Below are 25,948 nucleotides of genomic sequence, written 5' to 3'. Positions count from 1 at the left end.
GTAGATGGGTCCTCTCGGGTCCTTGAAGGGAAAAGGAAATCTGGGTATGCTATTGTGGATGGGAAGATTTTTAAGAAAATAGAATCTGGTCCTCTTAGCCCCAGCTGGTCAGCACAAGCATGTGAATTGTATGCAGTACTCAGAGCTTTAGAACTACTAAAAGGAAAAGTTGGGACCATTTATACTGATTCAAAATATGCTTATGGGGTGGTTCATACATTTGGTAAAATCTGGGAAGAAAGGGGTCTTATCAATTCACAGGGAAGGGGGTTGATACATGGGGAATTAATTCTGAAAGTGCTCCAGGCCTTGAGAGGTCCGGAAAGAATAGCTATTGTTCATGTAAAAGGACATCAAGTGGGAATGGGAAGCTCAGTACGGGGAAATAACTTAGCCGACCAGGAGGCGAGAAAGGCAGCTTTAATGAATTTAAAACCATATAAAGGGGGGGTCACACAAAGGGAAGATTGCTCCACTTGTGGAGCTGACTTAGAGGAAGAACCATGTTGGGCTTGTTGGGATGCATACGGGAGTGATTCAATACAGTGTGCCTGTGATAACCCCCAAGAGATTTTACAGAATTACCAAAAGTGGGGAGGTATAAATATTTATTGGTACTGGTAGACCACTTAACCCATTACATGGAAGCTTATCCTATGGCCCGAGCTACTTCAAACACTGTGGTAAAAGTATTATTAGAGCAAATTATTCCCCGGTATGGATTAATTGAGTGTTTAGACTCAGACCGGGGACCCCATTTCACCTCTAAAATTGCAAAACATGTCCTGACAGCTTTGGGGACTCAATGGAAATATCACACCCCATGGCATCCACAGAGCTCGGGGAGGGTGGAAAGAATGAATGGAGAAATAAAAAAAAAACAACTCACAAAATTAATGCTGGAAACAAAAATGTCATGGGTTAAGTGCCTACCTCTTGCCTTATTGAACATTCGAACTCAACCCCGAACTGATGTGGGAATCTCCCCATTTGAAATGCTATTTGGAATGCCTTATGATATGGAAGCCCCCACAGATCACCCCTGCCTTAAAGATTCTCATATTAAATTTTACATCACTCAAATTATGAGCAGAAGACAGGAATTGAGAAAGAAAGGAGTGCTGGCACAGAGACCACCTCTGGACATAACAATCCATAAGATAAAACCAGGGGATCAAGTACTTATTAAGTCCTGGAAGGAAGATTCCTTAACCCCATGCTGGGACGGTCCCTTTCTTGTTTTACTTACCACAGAAACGGCAGTCAGGACAGCCGAAAAGGGGTGGACTCACGCCAGCCGAGTGAAAGGCCCGGTTGCTACAAATAACCAGTGGAGAGTGACTAGCCAGCCTGGGAACTTGAAAGTGACTCTTAAGAAAAACTAATGAATTCTGTGGACATTATCCAGATCAACCAAAAGGGGAAGCAAAGGGATACAATTACAAACTAGCTAAAGACTATATAGTGATTTGTAATAGGAAAATTGTGGAGATTGTTATTCTTTTGTGTGCTTTAGACTCTATAGTGATATTGTAATAGGAAAGTTGTGGAAATTGTTATTCTTTTGTGTGCTTTAGACTCTATAGTGATTTGTAACAAGGAAGGTTGTGGAGATCGTTATCCTTTTGTAAAATTTGCCAAGAACGGTGGTGGGTCCATTGCCAGAGGAGAAGACCACCAATTGGGGTTTGTACTGAGTGCTAAAAACTCAGCAAAAACTAATTGGAACTGTACTAAGGATAGGAGAATTGGAAAATCGGTGGGTCAGTTTTGGATCTGAGTGGTGGGAAATATTTACCAAGGGAATATACCCTGAGTATTTTTGTTTACTAACGAGCCCACTCCATTTGCTGCTCAGATAATAAAAGGGTGTTGTCAAAAGGAACTGAAGGGGATTCCTTGCAACCCACTTCTGGTCAAAGATAAGAACTGGGAACAGTACAAGGCTAGGCAGGAGCGGAAAAGGGGACGCTCAGGCGAGTCCTGCTGCTGCCGAGAAGATGGTTTACCTCGCGGCTCGAAGCACCCGAGTCGGCGAGCGAGGCAGAGAGGAAAAGGCCAAGCCCCCTCTAAGTGGAACAATGCTGAAATGCTCCAACCATTGCCAGCCGAGTACTAGGCTCCCTCAAAGGACCAGTCTAAGTGCCTCCGAAACACCAAGGGAGCAGCAAGCCCAAAAGGGGAAAGCAGGATGTTACAAAACAAAAACAAGGCTAGGACTCCACCCTTATTGGCAAATTATTAGCTTTCTATTGCTTTGTCCTAATGGTGTTTCTGGTCAAGACAATGCTGAATGGCTGTGGTCCCAAGCCTTTACCCAATACACTGGATCTATGGGAAGCCAGCCTGATTTAGAAGGTTTAAATTTAACAACTCTAGTCATGCACAATAACCAGATATATACTGAAATGAACAGGGCTAATGCCTTTATTAATGTTCAGCTCTTTATTAAAAAGATCAGCTGGGCAGGGGGCTCGACGCAGAGCTCGCCCCCGCGGTCGTAGCTTTCCCAGGCAGCCGAAAGGAAGGCGGCGTGCAGAGTCGGTCACTGGAGTCCCGAGCAGCAGCTGTCCTTTCTCCTTTCCTTGTGGCACACCGGTGGCCCGAGGATGAGGAGGCGTGGTGTGCAGAGTCTGTTGCTGAAGTCCAGAACAACAGCTGTCCCCGCTCCTTCCATGGTGGCAGCACCAGGGCTCTCTGTCTCTCTATCACCCTACTTCTCAGAGCCTAATCTAGTCTGTTCCTTCTTAGGTGATGGCGACAGTTAAAAGTCAATCAGGGGATGTGTTTCCCTCTTCCTCAGCTAGGGCATTTGCCTGGATTTCTCTACTGTGTTCAGTTTCTGATTTATATTCTTTTTTCCCTCCTAAAAATACTCCCATGATCCTAAGGGGTTTCTATTTGCATGTTAGTCTCAGAGTGGCAGCGTGGAGGGGTGGGGGGCCGGTTGTTCCCAGGTAGTTTAAAGAAAACAAACAGAGCAATTAGCTAATTAGCATTTCAATATCGGTCTTTTAGTGTTGCCATGGGAACTAGGAAAGCCCTGACCACGTTTCTGGGGAATACCTGGAAACTGTTCATAACAAATCCCTCCTCTATTTCTTTGATCGGGCTTAAGCCCGCATCAACTTACAGTCTTTGGCTTTTGAGGGCTAACTTCTTTTGACATTTGTATGCTTTCACTCAGGCCTGAGGGTAATTCTATTGTTCTTTAGGAACCAAGTTGTAACTCCTTTTGCTAAAGGACACTTAGTCTTATTAAACAATTACCAAGTACTTAAACCTTTTCTATGGTACTTTAACTCAGAAACAGTTCTTAACACCTTACTGTATATCAGTCTCTAGCAAGTCTTCCTTAAAGTTAATTTTAGGTCCTCTGGTTTCTTAATTACTGTCCATGCACAAGAGGAGGCAGGTGGCACTGTTGGGTCTGGTCCGGCGTCCGGGGGTGGCACTGGTCCTTTGACTCTGGTGACGTGGGTCCAGCCTTTTTCTTGGGTCCGCACTGCAGTGTGTGTGGTGAGTAGTACCTGGAAAGGTCCCTCGAATTTGGGGGTTAATGGAGTAGTAGTATTCCAGGACTTTATCAACACCCAATCCCCAGGACTGATGTTGTGCGCATTGGTGTCTAGAGGGGAAGTTTGGGGAAGATACCCCTTCTTTCGGAGGCCTTCTAGGGATTTTCCTATGACCTCTAAATATTTCTGGGTTGCTGCCTCCCCTTCCAGATAATCTGCTGTACTGAAAGGGGTGATTAAAAAAGGGAGTCCAAACATCATTTCATATGGAGAGACCCCCATGTCGGACCGAGGTCTGGTTCTGATGCGCAAGAGAGCGAGAGGTAAACACCTGAGCCAATTCATTTTTGTTTCTTCAATTAATTTAGTTAACACATTTTTAAGGGTTCTATTCATCCTTTCTACTCTTCCAGAGCTCTGAGGATGCCATGGGGTGTGTAATCTCCACCTTATCCCCAGGGCTTTTGTTACTTGATGCAAAGTTTGAGCAACAAAATGTGGGCCTCGGTCCGAGTCAATGTTATTGACCAGGCCGTATCGTGGTATGATGTTTTCTAGGATTATTCTTGCCACTTCCTGTGCAGTTTCTTTTCTGGTTGGGAAGGCCTCCACCCAGTGAGTGAGATGATCTACGATCACTAGTAAATGTTTGTACCCCTGCACAGAGGGCATTTCAGTGAAATCTACTTGTATGTTTTGAAAAGGTCTCAAAGCAATTTTTCCTCCCCCATACGCAATTTTTCTCATTACCTTTTGGTCAGTTTTCAGGCAAATCGCACACCCTCTTGTGACTGCTTTCGCCAGATCATAAACTCCAAGGCATAAATTTTCCCGTAAGAAGTGGTCGCACAAACCTTGGATTCCCCAGTGGGTCAATTCGTGTAACTCTACTAGCACTCTTTGAGCTAGGGCTTTATTTAGGAACCTACGCCCATCAGGAGTTAACCATTCTCCTTGTTTCCCTTGATGTAATTCTAGTTCTTTTATTGTTTTTAATTCTTTTTCACTGAACCTCGGCTCTTCCTTTTTTCTTTCTCTACTTGGTCCTACTTCTATTTTAAAAGCTTTTACTGGGTTTCTTGGGTCTAAGGCTGCTTCTTTAGCTATCTGATCTGCTAATCGGTTTCCCTTTTCTTCACGTGTGTGTCCTTTCTGATGTCCCTTTATATGCACCACAGCTATCTCTGCGGGCTTTTGTAAGGATTCTAATACTAGTTTTATCAGTTTCTCATGTACTAGGTTCTTCCCTTTGGAGTTTAAGTAGCCACGTTCCTCCCAAATTTTTCCAAAGGTATGGATGATCCCAAACGCATATTGCGAGTCTGTGTAAATAGTTCCTTGATCTCCCTTTAACAGATCTAATCCTCTTTTCAAAGCATAGACTTCACAACACTGGGCTGACCAGTTCGAGGGCAGTTTCCCTTTTTCCATGACTTTCATGTCTTCCCCATCTATGACAGCATATCCTGAGGCTCTTTTCCCTTCTACTACTCTTGAGGACCCATCTATAAAAAGGGATTTCCCGTATGGCAAGGGTACATCTTCTAAATCCTCTCTCACTTTGGTCTGTAGATTTATGAGTTCAACACAATCATGTTCTAGATCTGCTAGGGGTTCTCCGGTAAGAAATTGTGCAGGGTTTAGACATTTGGAGGTGACTAACTCTAAGTCCCCTGTGTTCATTAAGATGATCTCATACCTCAATATTCTGGAGTCAGTCAACCACTGCTGAGCTTTTTGGCTTAGCACTGTTTTGAGATCGTGGGGGGTGTGGACTTTAATTTTCCCTTGCAGAGTCAATTTTTGGGCTTCTTCTATCAGGATAGCTGCAGCTGCAATTACTTGTAGGCAAGTTGGCCATCCTCTGGCTACTGGGTCTAATAGTTTTGAGAGGTAGGCAATTGGTTTTTTTTGTCTTCCCCATTCCTGGGTTAATACCCCATATGCAATTCCCCCTTCTGTACTCACAAACAGATTAAACTCTTTCTTAAGGTCAGGTAGGCTTAGAACGGGTGCTGAGGATAGTTTATCTTTCAAGCCTCGTAGCTGTTCCTCATCCTCTTCTGTCCACTTTACAGGCTCAGAGTCTACTAATTTATCATAAAGGAACTTCACGCTTTTGGTGTATTGATCTAACCACAGTTTACAATAACCAACCAGGCCTAGTAGCTTCCTTACATCTCTCTTAGTTTTGGGAGCTGGGATAGATAGGATACCTGAGATTCTCTCGGGACTTAGTTTCTTATACCCTCCTCCAATTATGTGACCTAGGTAAGTCACTTCAGATTCTACAAATTGTAGTTTTTCTTGGGATACTTTTAGACCGTTTTCTCCCAGGAAATTTAGGAGTCGAACACTAGTGGTTTTTACCCGGTCTCGCTCATTTCCAGATACTAATAAGTCATCTACATACTGTAAGATCTGAGTGTTTTCTTCAGGGGTGAACTGCCCTAGTAGTTCCTCTAGTGCTTGCCCAAAGAGGTTTGGGGATTCTGTAAACCCCTGTGGGAGGCGTGTCCATCTTAGCTGTTGCTTTCTCCTTCTGTCAGGATCTTCCCACTCAAATGCAAACCAGTCACGACATTCCTCTGCCAGCGGGCATGCCCAGAAGGCATCTTTCAAATCTATAACTGTGAACCAGGCATGTTCCCTTGGAATTTGGCTTAAAAGGGTGTAGGGGTTGGATACTACAGGGTGTCTGGTAATAGTCTTCTTGTTTACTTCCCTTAAGTCTTGAACTAGCCTGTATTTCCCTTCTGCTTTTCTTACGGCTAGTATAGGGGTGTTATGGGGGGACATGCAGGATTCTAGAATACCTTGCTCTAATAGTCGTTCGATCACTGGGGCTAATCCTCTCCTGCCCTCGGGGGATATTGGGTATTGCTTGACTCGGATAGGGGGTGTATCTTTTTGCATTTCTATTTTTATTGGCGTGATGTTCAAGTATCCACACTTACTCTCTTCTGCCCATACTCTGGGGTCTATTTCCTCTATGTCTCTCTGGGTCAGCCTCATGACCTGGACTACCATCCTCCCATCCCTCGGGATGATCCCTACCCCCAGTTGAACTTGCAAGTCTCTTCCCAAGAGGTTACTCCCTAAATTGGGCAGATAGATAAAGTCTGCCAAGCATTGTCTTGAATTCCCCTTGATTTCTATATTCTCAACTATAGATGCTTTAAATGGTCTTCCCTCTGCCCCTAAAACCTCACAGACCTTCTTCCCAATGGTGATTCCTACTGGTAACTTGTTTATACTGGACTTATCTGCCCCTGTGTCAACTAAGAACTCAAATTCTTCATAGTGGGGACCCACCTCAAAGTTTACCAAGGGCTCTTCTTGATGGTTCATTGGGTCCCTTAACTTATAGAGCCCCTGACACCCCTAGTCATCTCCCCTTGAAATCTCTTCTAAGACTTCTTGTTCTCTATGCATTACCTCATCAAACTGAAACTTCTTACAATTCCTTTTAAGGTGTCCTATCTCACCACAGTAATAGCACCTCCTATTGCTTTGTGAGGCCTCAGGTTTCCTGAACTCATTAAAGTTCTTATTTGTTCCATATGATGGTGTTGGTTGGTCTCTAATTTTTGGTAATGGCCCTGGTCTATTCTCACTTGACTTAGACGGCAGTGCTGGTGATCTGTCTGCTCTTATACTTTCTCGAGCAACTGCAACCATAATTCTAGCCTTAGTTTTGGCCTTCTCCTCTTCCCTCCTTAGATAAACTCTCAGGGCTTCTTTGAGCAGCTCATTCATATTCTTTTCTTGCCAGTCCTCCATCTTTTCTAGCTTCCGTCTAATATCGGGCCAGGATTTGGTGACAAACTGGACCTTCAAGAGGACTTGACCCTCTGGGCTATCTGGGTCTATATTTGAATATAACTGGAAATTTCGTTTTAGTCGGTTAAGCCACATTGCTGGCGTCTCATCCTTCTCCTGCGTACTATCAAAGGCCAATTTCGTGTTGCTTCCCCTAGGGATGGACTCTTTGATCCCTCTTATCATGAGTGACCTATAGTCTCTCATGTTTTGCCTTCCTTCTTCCTGGTTGGGATTCCAGTTGGGGTCTACTAAGGGTATCTTTTGGTCCCCTGGGGGCCCCAATCTATTTTCTCTTTCCCATATCTTCACCCCTGCCGTTCGGATTATCCGGACCTCTTCTGGAGAGAACAGAATGCTTAGAATAGAGTTAAGCTCTCCCCAGGTATAAATATTTGGCCCTAGAAATTGGTCTAACTGGTTAGATATTCCAACGGGGTCTTCTACTAAATTTCCTAGCTCTTTCTTAAATCCCCGGACTTCGGAAGCTGTCAGAGGTGCATCTACAAATCCAACTCCTCCAGCTACTCCACCCATGGGGACTTCCCTAAGGGGAAAGAGCCTTTTTACCTGTGGTGCTTTGGATCGGGTGTTACAATATGGCCCTTCTTCTAAGGCCCCATGTAGGGAGGTAGTAGTTGAGGCAGGCGCACTAGGCAAGGGCGCTCCCGTTGGAGAAGGGGAGGAGGGAACTGGGGAGGTGGTTGGAATAGAGGGGGGAAACCCGGGGAAAGGAATAATAGGAGGGGCCAAAGGATTAACTGGGGAAACTGTTGGGGAGGTAACAGGAGCAGAAGGGGGTAGGTAATCAAGGGGGTCCCATCTTTTTCTTTTTCTAGTCTCTTCTTCTCCATTCTCTTTGTCTTCTTCTCTATTTCTTTGTAACTTGCATATTCTCACAGTCTCATTATTTATAGAATTCTCCAGCCAGCAAGCTGCATAAGATAGTTGTTCTATATCAAGGTCCTCTCGGGTTTTTAGGTGTTGGTTTAGCTGATTACACATCCACTGATCTTGGGTTCCATACCATGGCCATTCTCCCTGTAATTCTAACTTCGGCCATACTTCTATACTGTAATGTATCATCTTACTCTTGTTTAGACCCTTCGTGGCTTCCAGAGAATCCCACTGGTCTAACAATTGCCCTAAGGGGCTGTTAGGGGGAATCCTCTTGGCTTTTTCTTTGGAAGGATCTGCTCCTTTACTATAACCTCTTCCCATTTTCAGGCCTCAGAAAGAAAGGGAAAGAAAATACTTTAAATGGTGTATCTATGTAAAATGGAATATACTAACAGGCAATTACAGCTCCATTCCCACAACTTAGCATTTTGAATCCCTTGCCTGAATTTTAGTCTCTTAACTAAACCACGACTACCTTCTGGACACTTCACATTGTTTCTTGGTTAGGAAAATCATAGTCACATTCACATCTATTGTCCTCTGTTCTCTTGCTCTTCAGCCTAAGTTTTGGACTTCTTGTTGGACTTTCTAGGCTTGTACCCCTGCTAAGCCTCGCCCCCAACTCCTACTTGGTCCGTTGCCTAACATTCTTACTAGTCTTAGGAAGCTTGGTCTCCCTGCCGAGGTAAGGTCGAACGTCCTGCCGAGCCTTACACTCGAACTCCGGTCAAGCCCCCTTGCCTGACTCTCCTACTAGGCTTGGGAAGCTTGGTCTCCCTGCCGAGGTAAGGTCGAACGTCCTGCCGAGCCTTACACTCGAACTCCGGCCAAGCTCCCTTGCCTGACTCTCCTACTAGGCTTGGGAAGCTTGGTCTCCCTGCCGAGGTAAGGTCGAACGTCCTGCCGAGCCTTACACTCGAACTCCGGCCAAGCCCCCTTGCCTGACTCTCCTACTAGGCTTGGGAAGCTTGGTCTCCCTGCCGAGGTAAGGTCGAACGTCCTGCCGAGCCTTACACTCGAACTCCGGCCAAGCCCCCTTGCCTGACTCTCCTACTAGGCTTGGGAAGCTTGGTCTCCCTGCCGAGGTAAGGTCGAACGTCCTGCCGAGCCTTACACTCGAACTCCGGCCAAGCCCCCTTGCCTGACTCTCCTACTAGGCTTGGGAAGCTTGGTCTCCCTGCCGAGGTAAGGTCGAACGTCCTGCCGAGCCTTACACTCGAACTCCGGCCAAGCCCCCTTGCCTGACTCTCCTACTAGGCTTGGGAAGCTTGGTCTCCCTGCCGAGGTAAGGTCGAACGTCCTGCCGAGCCTTACACTCGAACTCCGGCCAAGCCCCCTTGCCTGACTCTCCTACTAGGCTTGGGAAGCTTGGTCTCCCTGCCGAGGTAAGGTCGAACGTCCTGCCGAGCCTTACACTCGAACTCCGGCCAAGCCCCCTTGCCTGACTCTCCTACTAGGCTTGGGAAGCTTGGTCTCCCTGCCGAGGTAAGGTCGAACGTCCTGCCGAGCCTTACACTCGAACTCCGGCCAAGCCCCCTTGCCTGACTCTCCTACTAGGCTTGGGAAGCTTGGTCTCCCTGCCGAGGTAAGGTCGAACGTCCTGCCGAGCCTTACACTCGAACTCCGGCCAAGCCCCCTTGCCTGACTCTCCTACTAGGCTTGGGAAGCTTGGTCTCCCTGCCGAGGTAAGGTCGAACGTCCTGCCGAGCCTTACACTCGAACTCCGGCCAAGCCCCCTTGCCTGACTCTCCTACTAGGCTTGGGAAGCTTGGTCTCCCTGCCGAGGTAAGGTCGAACGTCCTGCCGAGCCTTACACTCGAACTCCGGCCAAGCCCCCTTGCCTGACTCTCCTACTAGGCTTGGGAAGCTTGGTCTCCCTGCCGAGGTAAGGTCGAACGTCCTGCCGAGCCTTACACTCGAACTCCGGCCAAGCCCCCTTGCCTGACTCTCCTACTAGGCTTGGGAAGCTTGGTCTCCCTGCCGAGGTAAGGTCGAACGTCCTGCCGAGCCTTACACTCGAACTCCGGCCAAGCCCCCTTGCCTGACTCTCCTACTAGGCTTGGGAAGCTTGGTCTCCCTGCCGAGGTAAGGTCGAACGTCCTGCCGAGCCTTACACTCGAACTCCGGCCAAGCCCCCTTGCCTGACTCTCCTACTAGGCTTGGGAAGCTTGGTCTCCCTGCCGAGGTAAGGTCGAACGTCCTGCCGAGCCTTACACTCGAACTCCGGCCAAGCCCCCTTGCCTGACTCTCCTACTAGGCTTGGGAAGCTTGGTCTCCCTGCCGAGGTAAGGTCGAACGTCCTGCCGAGCCTTACACTCGAACTCCGGCCAAGCCCCCTTGCCTGACCCTACTAGGCTTGGGAAGCTTAGTCTCCCTGCCGAGGTAAGGTCGAACGTCCTGCCGAGCCTTACACTCGAACTCCGGCCAAGCCCCCTTGCCTGACCTTACTAGGTTTAGCTTGCTTGCCTTCCTGCCTTTCTGCTTACTCGGGTTAGTGCCTGCTCTGACGGGGACATCCTGCCCTGCCTTCCATGGCCATTCCCCTATCTGCTCTGACGGGGACCTCCATCCATGCCTGCCATGGACATCCTACCTGCCCTGTTATCCTCTCCTGCCTGGTGGGGACATGCCTTTTGCCTGTTGGGGATATGCTCTCTGTCTGCCAGGTACATGTCACTCCTGCCTGCTAGGACACCCCGCCCTACCTGCCAGGGACATCCCACCTGCCGTCCTATCCCATCCTGCCGGGGCCGGGGACATGTCCTCTAGGACCTCCACATCCCACCTACCCGTCTGGAGGTATTCCCCTTGCCCTGATTGCCAGGGACTTACTTTGCCCATAGGGCACCTCCACACGCTCGGAGGAGGGCCTGCTTTACTTCTAAGGAGACGCCTCAGTCGCTCCTCTGTTCCACTCGCTTCCCCCCGTTCCCGGCCGGCCCCTTCGCAGGAGTCCGGAAACGCGGTACTAGCGGGTCCCTCTCACTTCGGGGGTCCGAGCTGCCGGCCCCCGTCTCATTCACTCACTCATTCGCTCGTCTCCCGGTTTTTCTTACCAATCCGACGCTCCTCTGTGTTGCTCGTCTCACGCTGATCCTAGGGTCCGAAGGTAGCCAGCAACTCCCGAGTGTCCCTCGAAGCAGGTGGTCCAGCTGTCCAGCTGTCCGGGGGTCCTCTTCGGGCGTGGCTATCCCGGACGAGCCCCCAAATTGAAATGAACAGGGCTAATGCCTTTATTAATGTTCAGCTCTTTATTAAAAAGATCAGCTGGGCAGGGGGCTCGACGCAGAGCTCGCCCCCGCGGTCGTAGCTTTCCCAGGCAGCCGAAAGGAAGGCGGCGTGCAGAGTCGGTCACTGGAGTCCCGAGCAGCAGCTGTCCTTTCTCCTTTCCTTGTGGCACACCGGTGGCCCGAGGATGAGGAGGCGTGGTGTGCAGAGTCTGTTGCTGAAGTCCAGAACAACAGCTGTCCCCGCTCCTTCCATGGTGGCAGCACCAGGGCTCTCTGTCTCTCTATCACCCTACTTCTCAGAGCCTAATCTAGTCTGTTCCTTCTTAGGTGATGGCGACAGTTAAAAGTCAATCAGGGGATGTGTTTCCCTCTTCCTCAGCTAGGGCATTTGCCTGGATTTCTCTACTGTGTTCAGTTTCTGATTTATATTCTTTTTTCCCTCCTAAAAATACTCCCATGATCCTAAGGGGTTTCTATTTGCATGTTAGTCTCAGAGTGGCAGCGTGGAGGGGTGGGGGGCCGGTTGTTCCCAGGTAGTTTAAAGAAAACAAACAGAGCAATTAGCTAATTAGCATTTCAATATCGGTCTTTTAGTGTTGCCATGGGAACTAGGAAAGCCCTGACCACGTTTCTGGGGAATACCTGGAAACTGTTCATAACATATACTAAGCAGGAGTGGAAAAGACAAGAGGGGTGGCCACTTCAAGGAACCATAGGAGACGAAATTAAGATAGGGTGTCGAATGATTAACGGGACTACCTACAATAAAGTTAGCCAAATCAGTGTAGATAATCACAAGCATACGAAGCAGCAAAGTGATTTGATGAACAAAATGGTAAAAGAGAAAATGGGGGATTGTGATAAACTGTGGTAACTTGTTTGTTCATCAAAAGAATTAGAATATTAAAGGGGGAAATATAAAATTAAAGTATAAGGGACCAGCTTGCTTGTTAAGAGATAGGGGAAGCATCTGTGAAGTTGGGAAACAGGAAGCAACTGCTACAAACCGCAAGGCTATAGGCATATTGCAAGGCGCAAGACCACAAGTATGATTAATCATCATATAGGGAGCTTTTCTTAGCTTCCTTTGCAGACACAGGCTAAGGATGTTGGGGGATGGCTGGAGCTGATTGTGAAATCAATGACCACCGGGAGGCGGCCACCGGAGTGGACGGCGTAGGAGTGCTCCGGGTACGCCCATCACTGTCCGGAGCCGATTGTGAAACCAACGATCACCTGCCTCGACACAACGCAGAGACGATGCAGAGGGATGCTCAAGCTACGCCCACCGCTATCGCAAGAGACGCGAATGAAGAAACCTCCAAGAAACTATAAAAGAGACTGAATAAGGGGGGTGGGGTGTGGGGCACTGCAGTGTGGGACACTGCAGGAGGGGCGGTTTGGAGACCCCTACCCACCCAGCGCTGTTTTGCTTGCTACTGCTTGCTGTAATTAATAAAATTCTAATTGACTTTAAAAAGGCTGAACCAAATTATTCGCCTCAATTTATCACACAATCTACACAAATCACCGCCTTTAAACACAATACATGTCCTCACGCATGTTTCTCCACTTGTTCCACTTCTCTGCGGGGTGCTTCCTGCCTCCACAGTCTGCCCCAGCCGGCGCCCGGGGCCTCACCCAGCCGCTTCAGATGCGGGTAGAACTCTCCCCCTGCACCGTGGGTACACTCACTCGTTCACTTTCTCATATACCACACACTCACATGATTACAAACACATATCATTAACCACAGTGTCCGGACACCACAAGCACACCAAGTTTGGATTCACTTGACTCACCCCCAGAGTCGCTAGCGGTTGCTCTATTGAACAATGAACCCGTCCCCAGTCACTCTATAAACCAGGGGACCTTCGCCGCTGACTGTGCTCTCGGCCGATGGCTACCTGCAAGCACAGGGACGAGGCTGTGCACTCAGACGTCTCTGAGTGGCCTACCAGCAGCCCTATCTCTCTCTCCACCGGGGCCCTTTGATATACATACCGTTTATCCGCACACCAGCAGGTCGTTGTCTGTCTCGCCGGAGGCAAGCCGAGACAGAGGCCCCTCCACCCCTGCGAGAACAGAGACAGTCTCCTGGCTGGCCTCGCCAAAATGATTTGCGGGAAAAAAACTAACTCCACAACTTGTAAAAGTGGTACAGCTGCTATGTTTATAAAAATAGTAATACAATTAGAGTAATAAAAATTTAGAGTTAGGACAATTACAAGACAATGAAAAGCAAAGAATTACGGACGTCCAGATGCTCTCGGGCACTTAAGCTACGACAAGCATGCCTTGTGAACAAAGGAATAACCTTAAAAGCAATAGCCTGTTGCATATACAAAACACTTCATGATTATGCATATATTTTATTTAAAACAAGAACTTCGTCTGGTACTTGTCAAAAAGTTTCTGTTAATTCCCAGGCGCCTTTGAGTCTAAGTCAGGCTTGAAGAAGTTTGTTTCTGTTGATAAGGAAAGCCATAAATTCCTCTCCTCTGGAAAATTTAGGGGTTTCTGTAATTGTTATCTTTGTGCGAAGAATTCCTTGATTATCTCATCTCTTTCTTGAGCTAGTTAAAAAGTATCTTACATAGTATAGTTTCTATTTTAACATTGTGTTATAACCTAAAAATACATTCAACACACTACTTGAGAGAATTAATACAGCATAACTTTCCAACATTACACATATAATATTCATTGTAACTATTGCGTAAAGCCAATCATAAAATATGCATTTTTCACACATGGGAACTTGCTAAGTGCTAGCTTGACAAGGCCAGCCATCCATTTAACAGAGCAGGCCTGATTTTACGAGGCCTTTCTCTTATAATTTTTCTACCTTACTGCAACAGTCCTATAGTTGTTCAGGGCTGAACTGCCAAACCATTGGAGCAGAGAAGTCCTCCAAATACTAGCCCATATTCTTCCACATTCCATGCCACTCATGACTATTCCCTGATGGCAGAGGTACGACTGACCCCAAAGAAGTTTCCAAGAATCAGCACTTTATTGTTTTTCAGTACAACCTTTTATACCCTTCATCTTACATGCATCACACCTGTGTGCCCTCTCTACCCTTTTGTGATTGGTCAATACACATCAGCATTCCACATTTCTTTGCCTTTAATACTGTTCGCCTGTCCTACATAGTTGTAGCCCATTAGGGATGAGGCTTCGCTGCAGCCCCATTCCCAATCACCACAAACTATGTGCCCACAATTCCCCCTCAGGGCAGATCTCTGAATGACCTTCCTAAAAATCTTTTTCATAACTCTAAACATGGTGTGGACTGAACTGAGGAGGCCTGGAACACTAAGCAACAAGAACATGCTTTCCTTAACATCCAAAGGTGTTTCAAAATTCTCAAAAGCTGCTGTTACAGACCTGAAGGAGGAAAAGGGGGTGAAAAGCTGGGGAAATTCATCCTCCCCTGTTCCCCTCACAGGCTGGGCATGATTATTAATGAATTCCCAGAGGTAGTGCCTGAAGTAAGAGCAGGAGAGGAACGCTGAATACACATCCCAAATGACCCTCATTGCCCTTGATATTGTCATATCATAAACTGATATCCCACAGTACAGCAACAAAGAAATCCTGATCCCTTCTCCCTGCTCTGAAAAAGAGCACTGTGATGGGCACATACTGCATATACAGGAACATATACAGAGTAAAGTACCATACCCACAATAACAGACCAAGCAACATTGTGACCAGTGGCTCTGTATCTAATACAACAAATGCTTAGGTCAAAATGGTTTCAAACACACTCTGGGCAGATCTGTTGTTATCTCAACCCTTCATGTCCCACAGTGGGCGGCAAATAACGCTGTCATGGTTTATGAATGGTATTTCCCAATTTAGTGTTCCGACTAAAACACCTCAGACCATGCGCTGCTTGCTCACTCCCCCCTCCCTCTGCAGCAGGCTGGAGAGGAGAAATGGAGGCACAAAAAGGTAAAGATCACAGGTTGAGATAAGAACAATGTACAGGAACAGCAATGAAATCAGAGAAATGAACATTAACAATAATAATAGCAGAGTGTACAAGATGGGTGAATGATTTACAGGCAATTGCTCATCACATGTAACCCGGTGCTACCTGACTGCATGCTCCAGCAAACTGGGAAGTTGCTAGCCCCCTGTCTATGGCATGAAGTGGTATAGAATAACCCTAGGGTCCTGGCCATGCCTCTCTTGACTACTGCAAAAGTGAACCCGGTCCTGACTGGAACCAGGATGTGATAAGTTAGAAAAGACTCTTTGTTCATCAAGACACAAAGGGGAAGCCTTGTGTAGATAACAGAAAACCAAAGGGGAAGCCTTGTGTAAATAACAGGAATCCAAAGGGGAAACCTTGTGTAGATAACAGGACTTGAGCTTAGGCGCATATAACATATAACCTTATATGGAAAAGACCATTACAGGGCCGTGGACTTTCACAGAGGAAGAAGAGAAGAGCCTTCCTCAAACGACCACCAGAGAGTAGAAGAAGACCCCCTAGCAACAGAGGGCGCAAGCGCAGAGTACACCCAGAGATACAGCAGACACGGAAGGAAGAGAGTATAAAAAGACTGTGGGAAGGGGGAAACGGTGTGAGCCGTTTGCGGAGCGGGGACTCCCCGGCTGCACCCAGCGCTGTTTGCTTGTCATCGCTTGCTGTAATCAATAAATTTCTGATTGACTCTCGAAAGGCTGAACAAATTATTCACCTCAATTTATAACAAGGATATGTATCCCAATTCTTTGACTCTTCTGTGAACAAAGGAGAGTGTGTATCTTGAGTTGTGTATGGCTCAGATCCACAATATGAAGGCTAAACTGAAATCTTATGCTGAGTACTTAGAAATTTTCAAAATTTTATGGCCTGTCAGAGATTCATGTCGTGCAGGAGCTGGCATGTTGGAACCTCTGCATGTATAGTGAATCTGTTCTCCTGTTTTAACAGCTGTATGTTGTCAGTATGGGCCAGGCCTTCTGGAGAAACTTCTTATTGTGGCTTTCGTGTTATTTTGAAGTGACTAATGCCCTGGAAAAAGTTGTCTGTACCTCTACAGCCTGCTAATTGATTCCAGTGTTTTCTTTAAAGAACTTCTGAGTTTTCTGGTGTGCTTCTTGCAAATTCTATCAAACTGTTACCAGGTTGTTTTGAATAATCCAAAAAGTTATTTTATTCCATATCTACCTGTGCCAAAAAAATTGTTACTCTTTCTTAAAGACCCAATTCTCCAGACAGAATTGGAATCTCCGGGCGTGGGGGAGAGGGAGAGCATTGCAGCAGGCCCTTGTAGCAGTCAGAGACCCTGCAAGGCCTCCCTGGCGGTCACTTGCCTAAGATAAGAAATGCCTAGTCATGATGACTGGACAAAAGTAGCCCCTCTTCTGCCTTCAGACCCTCGTTATCTCTCTGTAAGACCATAGGTCATATTCGCCTCAACCCTTACTATAGGACCATTTCCTAAAACCTCTGTACCCTATATAAACCCCCATTTCTGCCCAGTTCAGCAGAAGAGCTGTCACTGAAACCTTTCGCAGGAGCTGCCAATAAAGACACCGCTGTGGAACCTCATACAGCCTTCTCCTCTCTCTCCATGTGTCTGCCCGGGGCACTTAGCAATCAAAGAGCTGAAATCACTGAAGAGCTGAATTCACCACAGAGCTGATCTCACTTAAGAGCTGAGCTGCTTGCTAAGATTGCCTGCGTCTGGGAGCTTGCCTGAGGGACCTGGACAGGTTGTGCTTATCAGCCCAGTGCTATCCAGGACACCTATGGCAGCTGGGGTCGGATAGACCCCGGGAACCCCAGGCCGTAATACGTGGCGTACCGAACTGGCGTGCTGGTATCCTGCACCCCAGAGAGCAGCATTCATCGTGAATAGTCACTGCCTCAGCTCGCTACGACCTCCTGAAGATAAGTTCTCTGTTATAGAAGAAGTTATCTGAAGAGGAGTCCGACGAACCTGCATATTGCCATCTGGGACAAGATCCTCAGGAGTCGGACACGGCAGACCACCCACCCAGAAGTCCTTGACCCACATTCGGCTGAAGAAGTGTAAGTTTTAAACAGCCTTTTTTGCGCACTTCTACCTTGGGTCCTTTTTTGGGCTTTTTTTCTTTTTTTTCTTCTTTTCTACTGCTGGGGGGAAAAGGGAACTATACCGGAATGGGATCAAAATCTAGAGAGACTTACATTTACAAATCCTAGAAACCCTATCTGCTAACAGCTTTTCTTTTTCTAAAGGCAATCTTTCAAAAACTAACTTGAAAAAATTTATAAAATGGATTCTTTCCCAGTTTCCAGACACTAACATACACACTATCGGTTTAGATTATTTTTGGGACACAGTAGGGACAAAAATACACACTCTCCAAACTAATGAAGACTTTTCTGTAACTCGGTTTTTTCCTTTTTTTTCATTCTATCACTAAAGCGGTTCGAAAAGACAAATATAAAGAGTTCAATTTTTCTGCAGCCTTCCCCTGCAGAGGGCATTCCAACCTTATCACCCTCACCTGGCACTGTCTCTTCAAATGCTAATTTGCCAGATAACATTCCTCTCTGTCTCTGAATCCTATTCTCCACTTTCTCTGGGTCCAAACGCCTGTCCTGGGACCGCTTTACCCTCGGCAACCCTTCCTGGGGCGGGGAACACGGAAATCGCGCTGCGCCCCCCCCCACCCTCTCCGCGCCCGCGGGGTCCATAGAGCCCGCCTATCCCTCGGCTCCCCTCCCCAGATGCAGCAAGCGCAGATTCCGCTCTCCCGGTTACACAATACACGGCATGCTGCTTGTACTGTCCCCCCACTCAATGTTCAGGTGTAACAGCGTCAGTTTCTATCGGGTCCGGCCCGCCTCACTCCAACACTTCCGCGCAGCCCACCGCGAATCCCCCCACCCCTGCAGCCGTGCCTCTCACTCCCGCCGCGACCCTCCCCACCCCCGCTACCATCCCTGCCTGCCTGCCCATTGCATGCCCCGTCATGCCCGCTGGGGCAGCAGCAGCACCCCCCAACCCCACTGCCTCCTCTCCCCCGCTTCTCCCTTGCCCACATCCCCAGACGTTGCAACCACCCACCCAAATTCAGTGCCCCCTGAATGGCACCTCCAAGACCCCCCACAGTGGCACCCCACTTCTCCACACGCCTCAGTCCTGCGCAGGCTGTGCCACACATGGCGCTGCCATTGTCGCTCCACTGCTGCCTCATTCTATTCAAGCTCATCCATGTGCCCCCTCACACTCTCTTAAGTCCCCCACACCCCAGAAAACTCTCACTCCAACATGCCCAAAAAAGCATAGTGCACCTCCTGCTCACTCTCACTCCTCGTCTGAGGACAGTGAGTCCAATTCTGACACAGAGGACATTGATCCATGGGCTCTAATCAAAATGGAAGCGACTCGGGCAGGGGATTGGGAACTAGCTCAGAGAATTTCTGCCTTCCCAGCAATTTATATAAAAAGAGGTGCGGCCACCACTAAAACAACATGGGACCCTAACACAAATAAAGAACTTGTACAACTACGAAATATAGCCAAATAACATGGTAGAAGTTCACATATTTTTAGAAATTTCCTGGAAGATCTCTTCTCAGCACATGTTCTAGTACCACACAATGTTAAAAACATTGCCCACTGCCTTCTTTCCCTGGCAGGATATATGCTGTGGGAAAGGCATTGGAAAAGGCAATTAAAAATACTGTCAGACACCTATCCTCAAGACGCAAATAAGCCAGATTTTACAGTCCAACAGCTGGCTGGAGAAGGGGATTTATAGAAACCCTCTGACCAAACTAACACCATACCTAAGGCAGCACTACAAGACTTGACTATTGCAGCAAAACCTCCTTACTTCTTACCCCAGTGTAAGAGCCCGTCTGAAGCCCCTCATTTTCCATTCTGCCTTCCGATTGCCACGAGAAAGAATCCCTTCCTCCACTGCAGTTCCGGCTTAGAACAGGACACAGTGCAGGTGCAACCACTGAACCGTCACGCTAGCTGTTCCGAACAAGGCCTGGCAAGAACTTGGCAAGGAGTTGGCAAGGACTTGGCAAAGACCTGACATGGACCCAGCACGGGACAGCCTGATGCACGGCCTGCTTCTAATCTCCGTTCTTAAGCTGAATGAACTTTTGGGGTGACTCCCGTGGTCCTTCATTGAAGACCCCTCATCTGCCTCGTTACCACTGTGACAAACAAAGAATGAGAACCCTCCTCCCAAGGACTGAGACTGAGACCCCTGCTATAGGGAGGAGAGGAAATTGGTGGTCTGACCACTAATGACATGACCTGTTTCCCTTCAGTGATTCAAATGGACTTATTCTTCATTGTATTCGTCTTGCTTTGGTGGTTTCTGTGGACTCACCTGTTCCCTCGGGGCGATTACAATGGACTTTCATTATTACACTTGTTCCCCCCCTCTCTCCTCTGTGGACTATAATTGGACCCCCGAGTCGACCAGAACTTCGGAGACTCTCCCGACACGACAGACGGATCCCCATCGTCCGGACCACTGAGGATCTCGCCTGTGTTGGTAGCTATTCCCATACCCCTCTTCTCTCTCTCTATCCTTTTATCTCCTTTCTAATCCCCCACTATCGCATTTACTCTTTTGGCCCCTAATAAAGGTGCATTTGTTATGATTAACTGACAGTCCCTTGTTGTTTGCCTTTTTTGCACTTTTGGGATCGGTGAAAAGAACCATCACGACACCCCGCAATAAGCGGATCGTGACATTAAAATTGGCGTCACGGACAGGCTTTCTGTCTAGACAGAAGGGTTGCAGCTGAAAAGGCACCCACACTGTCTTTGGACATTCATAAAGGATCCCTTAGTGCAAAAGGCGGGACACTGTTGTTTTGTTGTTGTTGTGTGTATCTGGTCTGGGAAGGAAGGGACAACTTGAAGCAACTAAGCAGAGCCTCCCAGGCAGATTATTGTCCTTTCACCCACCCAGGGAAGCGAAGGGCGACACAGTGAGGGCTGTGTAGTTTTGTGGAACTTAAGTTTGTACCTCCCTGTCGTGGTTTTGGTCCCTTCACAAAATGAGTGACAATCTTAGCGTTGAAATTAAAGCTGAATTTTATGCACTACTAGCCAAACACAATGCCAAACCTTCTACGGAAGGAGAAAAATGGGCACAGAGTAATTAGTTTAACTTAGGAAATGTTATTGATAGAGTGTGTTCATTACAACATGAAACAAAATTCAAACTGGGCAAAAATAAAACTATCTTATGCTCAGTTTTGGGAGCTTGTCTTATGGCAGCTATAGAAAATCGCTTCGAGCGAAGAAGTGAGGAACATGCTATAATAGACTCCCTTCAAAATCTAGTTGAAATTTTGCAAAAACAATTATATGAAGCAAAAAATGTGATCTATGCATTGCGAGCTGCCTTAACAGAGGAACATGTTAACAAATCACATAATGCTGATTCCTCTACAGAGCCTGAGGAGAAGGAAACTCCTCACATTAAACAAATCTATCCTCATAAAGAACTTGAAGCAGCAAATAATTGTGGGGAACATTGCTGCCATCACTTGAGACCCTTGATTAAAACTATCTCAGTGTATAGCTATCTCAGTGATGATGATCTCGAACCTCACATCACAACCAAACACATACCACCACAAGTAAACACTGCCACCGAGCTAGCTAAGCTTAAAAGGGAATACGGACACCCTCCACATGAATCAGAAACAGAATATGTTTTCCGGGTGTCCCTCACTGGTGGTGATCAAATTAAATTAACTGAACAGGAAGCCAGTGGGTATTGGGGACATGGTGTCTTCTTAACAACAGGAGATAAACGTGACACATGGTCCCTGACACAGCGTGCAGCTTTTTGGGCCGGGGGAACAAGCCCCTTGGAAAGGGGAGATCCCATAGCTATAATTAGTACCCCCGATCAACTCTTGGAAAATGTGCACAAAGCTGCTTGCCTGCAAATGACTCACAAAAAGAAATGAATTCCTGGCTTTGAATCCCTGATGCAATTACATGTGAAACCCGAAATAATGACCCCTTTAATTTGTGGGCTTCCAGAATCACTCAAACCTACAGCAATTCTCCTTCAAAAAACTATAGCAGCTGTATCTCCTGTAGAAAGACCAGATAGATTTCCTAGTAACCAGAACAACCCATTTGTTCCCCTTTATGACTTGTTGAGGAAAGGGGTGAAATGGGATTGGAGTCTTTCTCAGGAGTCAGCATTGCAATTGCTGATTTTTGAAGCAACAGCTCATCAAGCACTGGGCCCTATCCATCCTACAGATCCTTTCCAGGTGGAATGGGGATTTGCCTCCTCAGGGCTGTCAGTACACATATGGCAGCGGGGTCCTGAGGGTCCGACAAGACCTGTTGGTTTTTATTCCCATGGTTCCAAAGATGCTGAGAAAAGATACACTACCTGGGAAAAAGGATTGTTTATGGTTATCTTAGCTTTCATAGAAGTAGAAAAAATTGCACGAAAACAACCAATTGTATTGAGAGGCCCCTTCAAGGTTGTCAAGACAGTCACTAGTGGGACCCCCCCTCCTGACGGGGTGGCCGAGAGGGCCTCAGTTAGAAAATGGTATGCTCAGGTTGAACATTACTGCAACTTTTTCTCAATGACAGAAGGAACTTTAGCAGTCCAAGAAACTGAGATCTTGGACAAACTTGCCTCTGTAATCAAAGTAACCCCTCCTTTCTGCCCCGAACAATCAGCAAACTCTTGGTTTACTGATGCTTCTGCTAAAGGGGAAGGAAAAGTATGGAAATATAGGGCAGAAGCCCTCCACTTTTCCTCTGGCGAGCAAATTATTACAGAGGGAGAAGGTAGTACACACAGTGGGGAGCTGATAGCTGTCTGGAGTGTTTTTCAACGAGAAGCACAGAATTCCTCTTTGGTCTGCATCTACACTGACTCCTATGCTCTGTACCAAATGATCCTAATAATCCAGCTCATTACCCTGGCCAACCTGTTCTGGTGGACCTCTCTTACTATAGGACTAGTACCACTTGTGCTAAAACCCCCTCTGAATAAATATGCATGGGAAGCCTCTGGTGCTCTAGGGAAAGAGCATTGGACAAATACATGCTGGATAATTCCATCATTCTAACTTTTCTGCCTCTCGGTGGCAGGATTCTGTTGTGTTTACTTTTTCAGAAGAACTCCAAGGGACATGAAGACCACCTAATCCATGATAAAACTGGTAATACTTTTCTGCATCCTACCACAACCCCATGGCCAGAAACCAGCTGAGTGACCGTGGTCTGAAATAATTGTGGTAGCATGCAGAAAAAGTGAAAGGATCTCTTTAAGCACAAAAAGGTTTGTACGCACCCAAGCATACAGGATTGTTGGCACAATTCCACATTAACACAAACTGTAGAAGTAGTTTGGTTTTGGTCCAAAAATACTGAAGCACTTTTTTTTTGTTTTGTTTTGTTTTTGTTTTTGTTTTTTAAGTTTAAAGTATTGATTCAAATACTGGAGTAGGACTTGATGTTAATGTTGTGACACCTACCACCCAACCACTGGTTACACTTAGCCCGAAAATTTTTGAAATTGGACCATATATAATCAGGAAAACTGGCCAACAACAGATATTGTTTAATCTGTTATGGTCTCTTAAACAAGTCAAATTGCTGATGCAAAACAATATCTCAGAAATACAACCAGCTTGTTCACCCTTTTTGCAAACCTCTTTTCAGGGTTGGACAACCTGGCTGCAACAGTGGAACCCTCCTAAAAACCGGGTGCCAAGAGACATAACTGGTGTTGTGGGAACAGGATTGGGAATCTTAAATAGTATTGATTCAGAAGTATTAATGAATAAATTGGCTTCCACGACTAAAGATTTAACCAAAATACAACAACCACTGCAATCGTCCTTATCGGCCTTGGGAACACATCAGTGGTTGCTATCAAACATTCTACCAAATTGGGAAAAAATAAATGTGAATGATAGCAAATTGATAATTGATGCACTTAATGCCACACAAAGCAATGTTTCCTTAGCTCTTAGCTGTATCCAGGCTCAATTATGGATGCAGTCAGTTGCTGCCTCAATTATAAGAGAAGGTGAAGAAGGCACTTTTCCTACTGAAATTAGGAAAATAGTCTGGGACAGTGCCACTGACTTTGAAAGAGATTTCCAATCCTGGTGGAATTTAGTGAATTTTACCTATGACCCCAGCACAAACACAGCCACAGCATTTGTGTTGACCATAAGTAATGCCTCAGTGCATTTGATATTCCCTATCATCACATTAGGATTAAATCATGACGGAGCCACTTTCTATCCTTCTGAACATAGAGAATGGGCCCGTCAAATTAATGACAAATGGCAAACTGTCAATTTAGAGTCCTGTACTATCCGAGAACAACTAGGGTTTATCTGTGAAGGTAATGCAATTATAGATCAAGATATCTGTTTAGACACAGAACAAAATATCTGTCATTTTGACATCCATCCTAACGAGACTTCTGAAACAGTCCTTGTATATACAGGCAATGGGTGTGCCTGCTTCAGAACCGCTTGTGATACTGTATTTATAGAAAGTACAGTAGTAGATACTAAAAATCATTCAAATTTTTGTGCTTGCAACTTTACTAAAATTGCAGGATGTGATTTTTCTTTTGTAGCTCCAGTTACTTCACATGAACTTTTAGAATCCAATCTCACGTTGATTCACAAGCTACTGCCTACTCCCATTGGGATGAACCTTACTTTGGTAAAGCAATTATTACTTCATCAAGATCTAATAGAGATCCTAGGAAAAATCAAGAAGAATGGACAGAAAACTCTGGTAACTGTTCATCATGATGTGCAAGAAATACATCGTGTTGTAGAAAGGGTGAAAAGTGATGCCGAGCACAAGTGGTGGGATACCCTTTTCGGGTGGTCACCCACCGCCACCGGTATCCTGAACAAATTGTGTCATCACATTGTTGTTCTTCTGATTTTAGTTATGATTGGTTTTGTTTTATCAGTAATCTTGCTTATTGTAAATTGGAGAATGATGAAACTATTAACAAAATTAACATCTATAATTAATGCACACCACTTGGCCGACATCCTTTACACTATAGATGTTCCCAGGACTGTAGACACAAGAAGATTATAAGGTTAGAAGATATGTTTTACATAATTTTCTTTTATGATTTGTTCTAATCACTGTTTTAATTATTTTTGTTTATTGTTTATAAAATTGTACTGAGTAATATCGATTATACTAGGTTTATTACTTTACTGTTTAATATTGATGATACTGGTTTATTATTTGATCAATTTATTGTTTAATTGATTAATATTGATTATTATTTAAACAATTTATTGTTTAACTATTACTGATTTAATTAATACTGATTGTATTTTGCTTATTGATTAATTATAATTTGTTTACTAATATGTTGTGATTGTTTTAGTTTTCCTGTTTCTTCTTTCCCTTTTCCTCTTCTCTTTTCCCTGGGACGTGCTGCCAACACTTGACGAGTCCTGAAGACTCCACAACGACACCATGGAACACTGCTGATGAAGATCTTTAGAGGGCAATCGTCAGTCATGGGGTGGTGTAAGAGCCCGTCTGAAGCCCCTCATTTTCCATTCTGCCTTCCGATTGCCACGAGAAAGAATCCCTTCCTCCACTGCAGTTCCGGCTTAGAACAGGACACAGTGCAGGTGCAACCACTGAACCGTCACGCTAGCTGTTCCGAACAAGGCCTGGCAAGAACTTGGCAAAGAGTTGGCAAGGACTTGGCAAAGACCTGACATGGACCCAGCACGGGACAGCCTGATGCACGGCCTGCTTCTAATCTCCGTTCTTAAGCTGAATGAACTTTTGGGGTGACTCCCGTGGTCCTTCATTGAAGACCCCTCATCTGCCTCGTTACCACTGTGACAAACAAAGAATGAGAACCCTCCTCCCAAGGACTGAGACTGAGACCCCTGCTATAGGGAGGAGAGGAAATTGGTGGTCTGACCACTAATGACATGACCTGTTTCCCTTCAGTGATTCAAATGGACTTATTCTTCATTGTATTCGTCTTGCTTTGGTGGTTTCTGTGGACTCACCTGTTCCCTCGGGGCGATTACAATGGACTTTCATTATTACACTTGTTCCCCCCCTCTCTCCTCTGTGGACTATAATTGGACCCCCGAGTCGACCAGAACTTCGGAGACTCCCCCGACACGACAGACGGATCCCCATCGTCCGGACCACTGAGGATCTCGCCTGTGTTGGTAGCTATTCCCATACCCCTCTTCTCTCTCTCTCTCTCTCTATCCTTTTATCTCCTTTCTAATCCCCAACTATCGCATTTACTGTTTTGGCCCCTAATAAAGGTGCATTTGTTGTGATTAACTGACAGTCCCTTGTTGTTTGCCTTTTTTGCACTTTTGGGATCGGTGAAAAGAACCATCACGACACCCCGCAATAAGCGGATCGTGACACCCAGATGACTCTATTCCTACCCAACACTTCTCTAGTA

This window comes from Vidua macroura (genome assembly GCF_024509145.1).
Source record: "Vidua macroura isolate BioBank_ID:100142 chromosome W unlocalized genomic scaffold, ASM2450914v1 whyW_random_scaffold_68, whole genome shotgun sequence".
NCBI lineage: Eukaryota > Metazoa > Chordata > Aves > Passeriformes > Viduidae > Vidua > Vidua macroura.
Note: the sequence above shows the minus strand (reverse complement) of the source record.